This window comes from Cebus imitator, unplaced genomic scaffold (assembly GCF_001604975.1).
Source record: "Cebus imitator isolate Cc_AM_T3 unplaced genomic scaffold, Cebus_imitator-1.0 Scaffold93, whole genome shotgun sequence".
Lineage (NCBI taxonomy): Eukaryota > Metazoa > Chordata > Mammalia > Primates > Cebidae > Cebus > Cebus imitator.
In genome coordinates this window covers 5,177,654-5,186,738 of record NW_016107408.1, presented here as the reverse complement: position 1 = coordinate 5,186,738, position 9,085 = coordinate 5,177,654, and the positions used below count along the sequence as shown (strand labels likewise).

Genomic DNA, 9,085 nt, shown 5'->3' with positions numbered 1-9,085 from the left:
TTAAAGACGGGGTTGCACCATAATGGCCAGGCTGGTATTGAACTCCTGACCTCAGGTGATCCAGCCACCTCGGCCTCCCAAAGTGCTAGGATTACAGGCGTGAGCCACCGCGCCTGGCCGAGAAATCTGTAGTCTTAATGTAAGCAGAGGCGAGCCTGGGGGCGTTGCTCCTGATTGGTGGGAGTAAGGCTGGGTTGAAGATTGAAGGCACCGAATGGGTGGAGTCTACTCCCCCTGGAACCACTTGAATCAACAATCAGACTGGCCAGAGATGAGAAGCGGTAGCTGTGCAAGGCCTTTAATGTGCATGATGAGTACCACACCCTTCCCCTGCGAGGCTGCAGAGTCACTGAACTGGCACTCAACCATCCAGCTGAGGATCTGAGGATGCAGGCGACAGCCAAGTGACAGCGAGGGGATTTGAGAAAAATCCGCAGTTTCTCAGAGCATGATTAGAGCTTGCGCTGTTCAAGGAGAGAGCAACGTGAGTCCCGAGAAGGTGCTGGGATGTGACGGGGGCATCCCCAGCATTCGAGGGAGCCCTTTGAGAGATTTCCTGTGCTAAATAAGAGTGAACAAACCAGCAACAGGCTCAGCCAAAGGCACGTGGGTGGGAAGGGGGTACTTTTAAGCACCATGGCTCGCGCCTGTAATCCCAGCACTTTGGGAGCCCGAAGTAGGTGGATCACCCGAGGTCAGGAGTTTGAGACCAGCCTGGCCAATATGGTGAATTTCCATCTGCTAAAAATACTAAAATTAGCCGGATGTGGTGGTGGGCGCCTGTAATTCCAGCTACTCGGGACCTTGCAGGCATCTTTGACTTAGGGCAACCAGCTCTAAACCCCTCTCCTTCCCAATCTGTCTGGGGATGTGGCAGCACCTCCCTCTGGAATCCTAGGAAAACGTCTCAGGCTCCTCCTAGGCTCTTTAATCCCCGATCAGTCAAGCACCACCTCCCAGAGTCCACTTGCTAAGAGTCTCCTCTTTTACTTTTCTCTGGGTCTCACTGCTGTCACCTGTGTTCAGGCCTTGGTAATTTCCTCCTTAAGCCATCATGCCTCACCCTAAAAGTGGCCTCACTGCCTATACTCTCGCCCACCTCCAATCCATTCTTCATATTGCTGCCAAGGGGAGCTTTTCCAAAAGCAAATCCGTGCACTTGACTCGTCTGAGTAAAACCCTCCCCTGGCTCCACACTGCCCACAAGATCAAATGCAGTCTCTTTACCTTGGGGGAAGGCTCTCAGGCCCTTTCTTATGGACTGTTCTCTTCCCATTATAACCTCAGCAAATTGCTAACTGTACCTTCTAGTCCACCCTTCCCATCAGGCATTTGCAATTCGTGCACACACTGGAAGATTAGAAAGATCTAGAGGCTTCTAGAGCATTCTTTGTTGAGTGCTGGCACTGTACTTTAGTCATACATTCCCCAGGGACTAACACTGTGCTTGACACTTAGAAGAATTTTAATGTGAATTTATTATGAATAAAAGAGAAGAGGCCAGGTATGGTGGCTCACATCTGTAATCCCGGCACTTTGGGAGGCCAGTGTGGGAGGATGGCTTGAGCTCAGGAGTTTGAATCCAGGCTGGCCAAGATGGCAAAACCCCATCTCTACTAAAAATACAAAAATTAGCTGGGTGTGGTGGCAGGCATCTGTAATCCCAGCTACACAGGAGGCTGAGGCATGAGAATCACCTGAACCCAGGAGGTGGAGGTTTCAGTGAGCTGAGATCTTGCCATTGCACTCCAGCCTAGGTGACAAGAGCGAGACTCCATCTCAAACAAAAACAAAGCAGTTTACTAAAGTATAATAAAATGCATATGGAGGAAATTGAGAACATCATTAGGTGTACAGTGCTCTGATGTTTTACAAGGGGAACAGACCCATTCCCATGGGAAACAAGTTGAGCAGCTCCCCAAAGCGCTTCTGAAGCTCCCCCAACCCAGGGTAGCACCATTGTCACTTCTTTTCACCTACTCCCTCCACTCCTTACTCCCATCCATCAACCCCCTTCCTCCCTCTCAGGGTTGTTGCAAGGGTTATGAGTAAAACGAAAGCTTTTTTTGGGCAAACTCTGAATGCCCGATGACATCCCTTTGACCCAGCAGCCCGACTCTCCGCTCTTCCTCGGCTCCTCTGCCTGAGTCCGAGAGGTCCCACCAAGCTCCCACTGGCTTCAGGCGGAGCCTCAGCAGCGGGATAGTGGAGGGAAGGAGGAAGGTGAAGGTGGGCATTTATTCCCTCAGCTCCCTCCCTGTGATATCAAGGTAGCCATGGGCTCTCTGTATCTCTGGACTCAACATCTTAGCTCCTGGGGGGCAACTCTCAATACCTGAACTTCAGGTTCCAGGAGCTGCTGCCTCTTGTGACCCTTCAGGTCTGGTGATGGGGACAGCTCGTCACTAATGCCCATCCTGGAGTCCTCACATTTCCTTACACCTGCCCGTACCAAACGGGACTCCTTTAAACGCTCCTTGGATTACCCAGTGGGAATGTGCCATCTTCTTCATGCCAGACTCTGACTGGTACAAAGATTGGCATTTATTCTCCCCGATGTCCAAGTACGCTTGCACACATATGCGTCCTGGCACCCTCTTCCAAGCATAGGGCAGTGGGGTGGTGGGTGTTGTCTCACTGTAGACAGAGCCACTAGCAGGACTGAGGCCACAGAGTTGGGCCACACCCCCACTGCCCCTGAGGCCAGGGACTGGAGTTCTGTCTGCTGTTTAACTTCAATACAATAGATTGAAACATAACCCGCTCCATTTCATTTGCTTGTGGGTTTGTAGCTTGTAGAGCATATTCAGGAGATGAATGTTTGAATGTTGAACTCATTCCAGGTACCCGCTAAGAGAGGCAAAAAGAAATGGGGCCCCACTTGCCCTCATATGGGTTTGAAGTCCGGCTTCATAGAGAAGAAAAGGAAAATTAATTGAAATAGACATATGCACAGAATGTAGCTAAGTGTTATTAAAAAGGCAAAATGTGCCAGTTGGTTTTTGTTTTTTATGTTATAGATTTTTTTTCTTTTGAGACAGTCTTTTTCTGTTGCCAGGATGGAGTGCAGTGGCATGGTATTGACTCACTGCAACCTCCGAACCCCTGGTTCAAGTGATTCTTCTGCCTCAGTCTCCTGAGTAGTTGGGATTACAAGCACAGGCCACCAAGCCCTGCTAATTTTTGTATTTTTATCAGAGACAGGGTTTTACCATGTTGGCCAGGATAGTCTCGATCTTCTGACCTTGTGATCTGCCCACCTCGGCTTCCCAAAGTGCTGGGATTCCGGGCGTGAGCCACTGCGCCCAGCCTAGATTTTTTTTTTTAAGAATTACTTTTATTGGGCTGGGCGCGGTGGCTCAAGCCTGTAATCCCAGCACTTTGGGAGGCCGAGGCGGGTGGATCACGAGGTCAAGAGATCAAGACCATCCTAGTCAACATGGTGAAACCCCGTCTCTATAAAACTACAAAAAAATTAGCTGGGCATGGTGGCGCGTGCCTGTAATCCCAGCTACTCAGGAGGCTGAGGCAGGAGAATTGCCTGAACCCAGGAGGCGGAGGTTGCGGTGAGCCGAGATCGCGCCACTGCACTCCAGCCTGGGTAACAAGAGCGAAACACCGTCTCAAAAAAAAAAAAAAAGAATTACTTTTATTGAAGTGAGTTTTAAAAACAGCACCAGCAACACAACCCCAGGTGACTCTCAAATCCAAAACTGCCAATTTCAGAAGTCAGCCCTTAACCATTAGACCACCAGAGATTCACAATGCAGGTAACTGATCACATACCTCTTAGATGAAGACGCCACAGGCTGATCAATGACGTCGTAAGCGGAAGCCTCCGGGGTGCAAAGCCTGATTGGACAGAGGCTGCTACCCAGCTTCGGATCGCGAGAGCCGCGGTATGGAGGGATCGGGAGGCATTTTGGGGTCTAAAACAAGAAAAAAGACGGAAATTATAGTTGCATGGATTAAAACGATCCGACCACGAAGGGACTCGAACCCTCAATCTTCTGATCCGAAGTCAGACGCCTTATCCATTAGGCCACGCGGTCTCCTACTGTGCATACCTCCCTGGGAGACTAATTTGATGATTGTTAAACGCTCCCGCATGGCGCGGCCACAGCACTCCTAACCCTGGCCGCCTACAGGGAAGCGCTGGCTCTCTTCTCTGGCCCCAGCTGCTCAAGCAGCCACCCCCGAGCGGCGCAGCACCCGTCCCAGTCTCTAAGCCTCGCTGGGCACTGTGGCTGCGTGGCCTAACGGATAAGGCGTCTGATTTCAGATCAGAAGATTGAGGATTCCAGTCCCCTCGCGGTGGCGCTCCTTTTGAGCGAGCAGCCCGTGCCCCAACCCCAGCATAGTTTGCAGGTTTGTTCTCCCTCTGTCCTCGTCCCTGCGTATTCCTCACAGCTGCTCTCCACCCGGCTGGGCGCTTGCCGAGCACTTCCTCTCAGCTACGGCACACTGCAGGCTCCTGGTCCCTGCGCTTCACCATCGCGTGGAGCTCTTTAGTAGCTTGGTGGGGATGCCGCGCCCGGCGAGCAGCTCATCCGGTCGTCCGGATGGCTTCTCGGGTTTGTCCCGGTGACCCACGGTAGGGCCGTGTTTGGGCACGTGCTATTGAACACTTATCATGGAGCACGTGGATTTGACGTCTTACCGCGCCCCAGTGGCCTAATGGATAAGGCACTGGCCTCCTAAGCCAGGGATTGTGGGTTCGAGTCCCACCTGGGGTGTCGAGGGGGCTGTGCTCCCGAAGTCACTTTTGGTGCGGGGAACCAGCGACCTCCACCACCATCCGCCGGCTTCCTGTTTGCATCTGCCCTGTCTACGCCCCACGCCTTCTCCTGCAGGACCCTCTATTTGCAGTCGCCGTAGTCAGTCATTTTCCCCTGGTTCTCCGGGGCTGCCCCGCCAGGTGGAGTTGGGGTATCCTGGGAACGCTTTGGCAACTTTATTCTCCCGAGTTCCCCCAGATTCAAAATTGTGGCGCCCTGCCCTGACGAAAGCAGTTCGTTCAAGGGCTTGGCGTGACCGGCGCTTACCGTCTTTAGGTGCTTAGAGGAGGTGGTTCCTCCTCGACACGTTGCACAGGAGTTGAACCAGAGACCAAGGTCAATTCCAGCGTTCCTGAGAAGGAAAGAAAAAGGAAATAAAAGATCCTGTAAAATGTTGTCATTTTTTGGCCGGGCGCAGTGGCTCACGCCTGTAATTCCCAACACTTTGGGAGGCTGAGGTGGGCGGATCACCTGAGGTCAGGAGTTTGAGACCAGCCTGGCCAATATGGTGAAACCTCGTCTCTACGAAAAATACAAAAATTAGCCGGACAGGGTGGCGTGCGCCTGTAATCCCAGCTACCCCGGAGGCTGAGGCAGAAGAATCGCTTGAACTCGGGAGGCGGAGGTTGCAGTGATTCGAGATATGCTCGCTGCACTCCAGCCTAGGCAACAGAGCGAGACTCTGTCTCAAAAGAAAGTATCGGTTAGCTTTACCCCAGGTGGGACTCGAACCCACAATCCCTGGCTTAGGAGGCCAGTGCCTTATCCATTAGGCCACTGGGGCTTGTGGCACGTGATTGCAACATCCCTTACTTTCATAAGCGGGTGGCCCCTTCTCCTAGACAAGGCCTCAGAGAGGCGCGCTCCATCGAGTGGGCTCCGTCCCTGCAGCGCGCACGTTTGGTGAGCGGGCTGGAGGATATGGCAGTGCAGTGCGCGGGGACCTGCCCCCCACCGTCCCCAGCCCCCTCTCGCTTGCCTCCCCCACCCCCACACTGGGACACTCCATGGAGTCTGGAGGGTCCCCTTCGGAGGTTGCCTGCACACCCGGACCATGGTGTATGAAGACTGAAGTTTGGAGGAGTTTCCTTCCTACTGCCCTGAGCCTTTCTGTCCACCTCTACAGAACTGATAAAAATTCCAGGAATTTTAGGAAAAAGTAGCATAGGAAGTGAAGGAGAACAGAGAAGTATTAATCATGAATATTGAAACACAAACCCTGAAAATCTTGCTTATCATGAGGGAAAGTACAACGGGGGAGCAAGTCCTTCCAGTTATAATAGAAATACATAGATAGAAAGGAAAATCAGCCAAGTATCTATTTCACCTTAATTCTAATAAAGAATAAGCACATTTAAAAACGTTGCACACATTTAAAATCCATTATTAAAGGCTACAGGCCGGGTGCTGTGGCTCACGCCTGTACTCCCAGCACTTTGGAAAGGAAAGCTGAGGTGGGCGGATTGCTTGAGCCCAGGAGTTCAAAACCAGCCTGGCAACATAGCGAGACACTGTCTCATTAAAAAATAATAATAAAAAATAAAAAAAGTCTTACACACACCGAAGGATTTAACAGTTCAGCTAAGGGCGTCTGTCCCCACTGTGCTTGTCTTGGGACCTTGCCCATCTGCTCCAGCATCGCAGGGCAAAGGAAACGTGGGGACATTCTTTTTTGTTTCTCTCCAAAATGTATAGTCTGCAGAAACCTGTCTCCTCCTCCCCTTAATAGCAGCAAGAAGGATTTAACCCACCTGGCTCCAGTTTACTGCCTTGAGGATACCCCCGTTTAAGTTAACTAACTTGTCTATTGCTGGGACCCAGCACTCTGGTCCATGGTCAACCTGCAGGGATGCCTTCTCTGCTTTCCCACCACCACCCTCTAGCCAGGCGTCCGTCCCCCCCACCCCTACCCCCACTCAGCTTTGCCTCGCTCAGCTGCTCCTGTTCATCCCCAGGAGTCCACTTGTCTCCCTGGGTCTTGGATCTTCCGGCTCCAGCCTCACTCCCGGCTCCATAACTCCATTCCGTCTCCTGGGTATCACCACTGGGCATTCCTCCTCACAGGCAAAACCACGCTGATCCAGCTGTCCTCCCAAGGCCACTCCCCTTCATGATGTTCCTGTGTGAGTGCACAGCATCACCCATGTCACGCCCCTCACTCCCACACCACCCAGGCCAATTTTCTGTCCTCATAATCCTCCAGCATCCGGTGTTTCCTCCCCACCCCTGCTGCTGCTGCCGTAGTTACAGAGCGTGTCCCTGACTGCTCACATGGGGTCAGTTGCCATCCATGCACACCTTCCTACAGCTTCTCTTCATTCTGCCATGGGCAGAACAGCCTTCCTGCCTCAGCCTCTGTAGGGAAAAGACTACATGTCTTAGCTGTCACTTTTAAGTCCTTTCTAGACCTGGATCCCAGTCAATTGGCAGACTCATCTTTCACAGCTCCTTGTCCTCTGGGTCCCAGCCAAACTGGGCTAGAAATCGTGGCAGACATTCCCAGGGTACCAGCTCAGTGCAACTAACCATGTAGTTATTCACTGAAATCCCACAATAACCCTATGAGGTAGGTGCTAATAACATAACCCCTAGTTTAGGCTGAGCTCAGTGGCTCATGCCTGTAATCCCAGCACTTTGGGAGGCTAAGGCAGGCTGATCACTTGAGGTCAGGAGTTTGAGACCAGCCTGGCCAACATGGCAAAACCCCATCTCTACTAAAAATACAAAAATTAGCCGGGTGTGGTGGTGTGAGATCCCAGCTACTCAGGAGGCTGAGGCAGAATTGCTTGAACCCAGGAGGCGAAGGTTGCAGTGAGCTGAGATTGTGCCATTGCACTCCAGCCTGGGTGACGTAGTGAGAGTATGTCTCAGGAAAAAAAAAAAATAACCCCTAGTTTATAGGTGGGGAAACAAGGTTCAGAGAGATTAGGTAGCAGCTGGGAAGGTGGACGGGTGAGCACTGACCCATGCAGTCCACTTCAGGGCGCATTCTCTCAATCACAAGTTTCCTGTCCAGCCACAGGCAGGCCTTGGAGTTGCCATTTTCCTAGCCTTTGCCGTTGGCCACCACTGGAGCCTCCAAGTGACATGCTCTTACCCTGCCAGTTCCTCCCCTCCCTTCAGGCCCATCTCAAGCACATCCTCTCCCACCCTCCAGTTGAACTAGTCATTCCTCTGCCTCCTGCAATCTACTGAGACCTTTCTTTTGTCATTCATCATGCTTCAGGTCTTGCTACTGGAACAGGAATCCACTTTTCCTCTCAGCTTTTACTATCACCCGATCGAATGTCAATTCTCTGGAAGAAAGCACTTTTACTTTGTTCTCTTCTGAGTCCTCCCCACCTCATGCTGTGAGTGCCTGGTATTCACTTAGCGCTTACTGAATTACGGAATGAACTGGTAAATGTACATCCTGCATATGAGCCTCGGCCCCCTCCCAGGCTCTGAGTCCCTTGAGGACAGGGACCACGTCTTACACATTTTTAATTTACATTAAAGGAGCCATGCTGATCTTCTCTGTATCATTCTAATTTTAGTATATGTGCTGCGGAAGTGAGCAAATGTTTGTATTTTGTAAGTCATTTTTAAATGATTTTTCCCCTTGTTTAGGCTCATGTGCTCACATAAACTAGATCGAAAGCATATAGAACAGTTTAAGAAATTCATACATGCTAGAGCAATCTACTACTACAATGCTAGCCTGAGGGGATTGTAAAAATCTCCTTCCAGTTCCAACTTATTCTTCCTGCCTCTAAAACCCACTGCCTAACAGCACCTGGCACACAGTACTTCTCATTCAAGACACGCGGTGGTTTTGTTACCCATGTCTCTTAAAACCTAAATGCCTTGGCCTGGCGCAGTGGCTCACACCTGTGTTCCCAGCACTTTGGGAGGCTGAGGTGGGCAGATCACCTAAGGTCAGGAGTTCAAGACCAGTCTGGCCAACATGGTGAAACCCTGTCTCTACAAAATACAAAAATTAGCCGGGTGCGGTGGCAGGCACCTGTAAGCCCAGCTACTCAGGAGGCTGAGATGGGAGAATTGCTTGAACCCAAGAGGTGGAGGTTGCAACGAGCCGAGATAGCAATATTACATGCCAGCCTGGGGCACAGAGCGAGACTCTGTTCAAAAACAAAAAACCTAAACTCCTTAACTTGAATTCAAGCCTCTCCACATCAAGCCGGCCTCTCTCCAGGCTCGCTTCCCAGAATCGCCCTGGACGAATCCCCCATTCAGCGCCTCTACTTCCTTGCCACCTCCTCCACCCCTGCCTCTTCTCTGTCTCCTGTGTTCATAGCGTCCCCTTC

At 51.4% G+C, this 9,085-nt stretch overlaps 4 non-coding genes across 4 annotated transcripts; 1 reads left to right on the top strand and 3 right to left on the bottom strand.

Moving 5' to 3' along the window:
- Positions 1 to 3,979: 3,979 nt before the first annotated feature.
- On the bottom strand, positions 3,980 to 4,052 carry TRNAR-UCG. Its single transcript has one exon. It is a non-coding gene; the product is annotated as a tRNA-Arg (tRNA).
- Positions 4,053 to 4,663: 611 nt separating this feature from the next.
- On the top strand, positions 4,664 to 4,736 carry TRNAR-CCU. The gene has a single exon. It is a non-coding gene; the product is annotated as a tRNA-Arg (tRNA).
- A 753-nt stretch (positions 4,737 to 5,489) lies between these two features.
- On the bottom strand, positions 5,490 to 5,562 carry TRNAR-CCU. The gene has a single exon. It is a non-coding gene; the product is annotated as a tRNA-Arg (tRNA).
- Positions 5,563 to 8,232: 2,670 nt separating this feature from the next.
- LOC119472307 lies at positions 8,233 to 8,338 on the bottom strand. The gene has a single exon (XR_005201441.1). It is a non-coding gene; the product is annotated as a U6 spliceosomal RNA (small nuclear RNA).
- Positions 8,339 to 9,085: the final 747 nt, after the last annotated feature.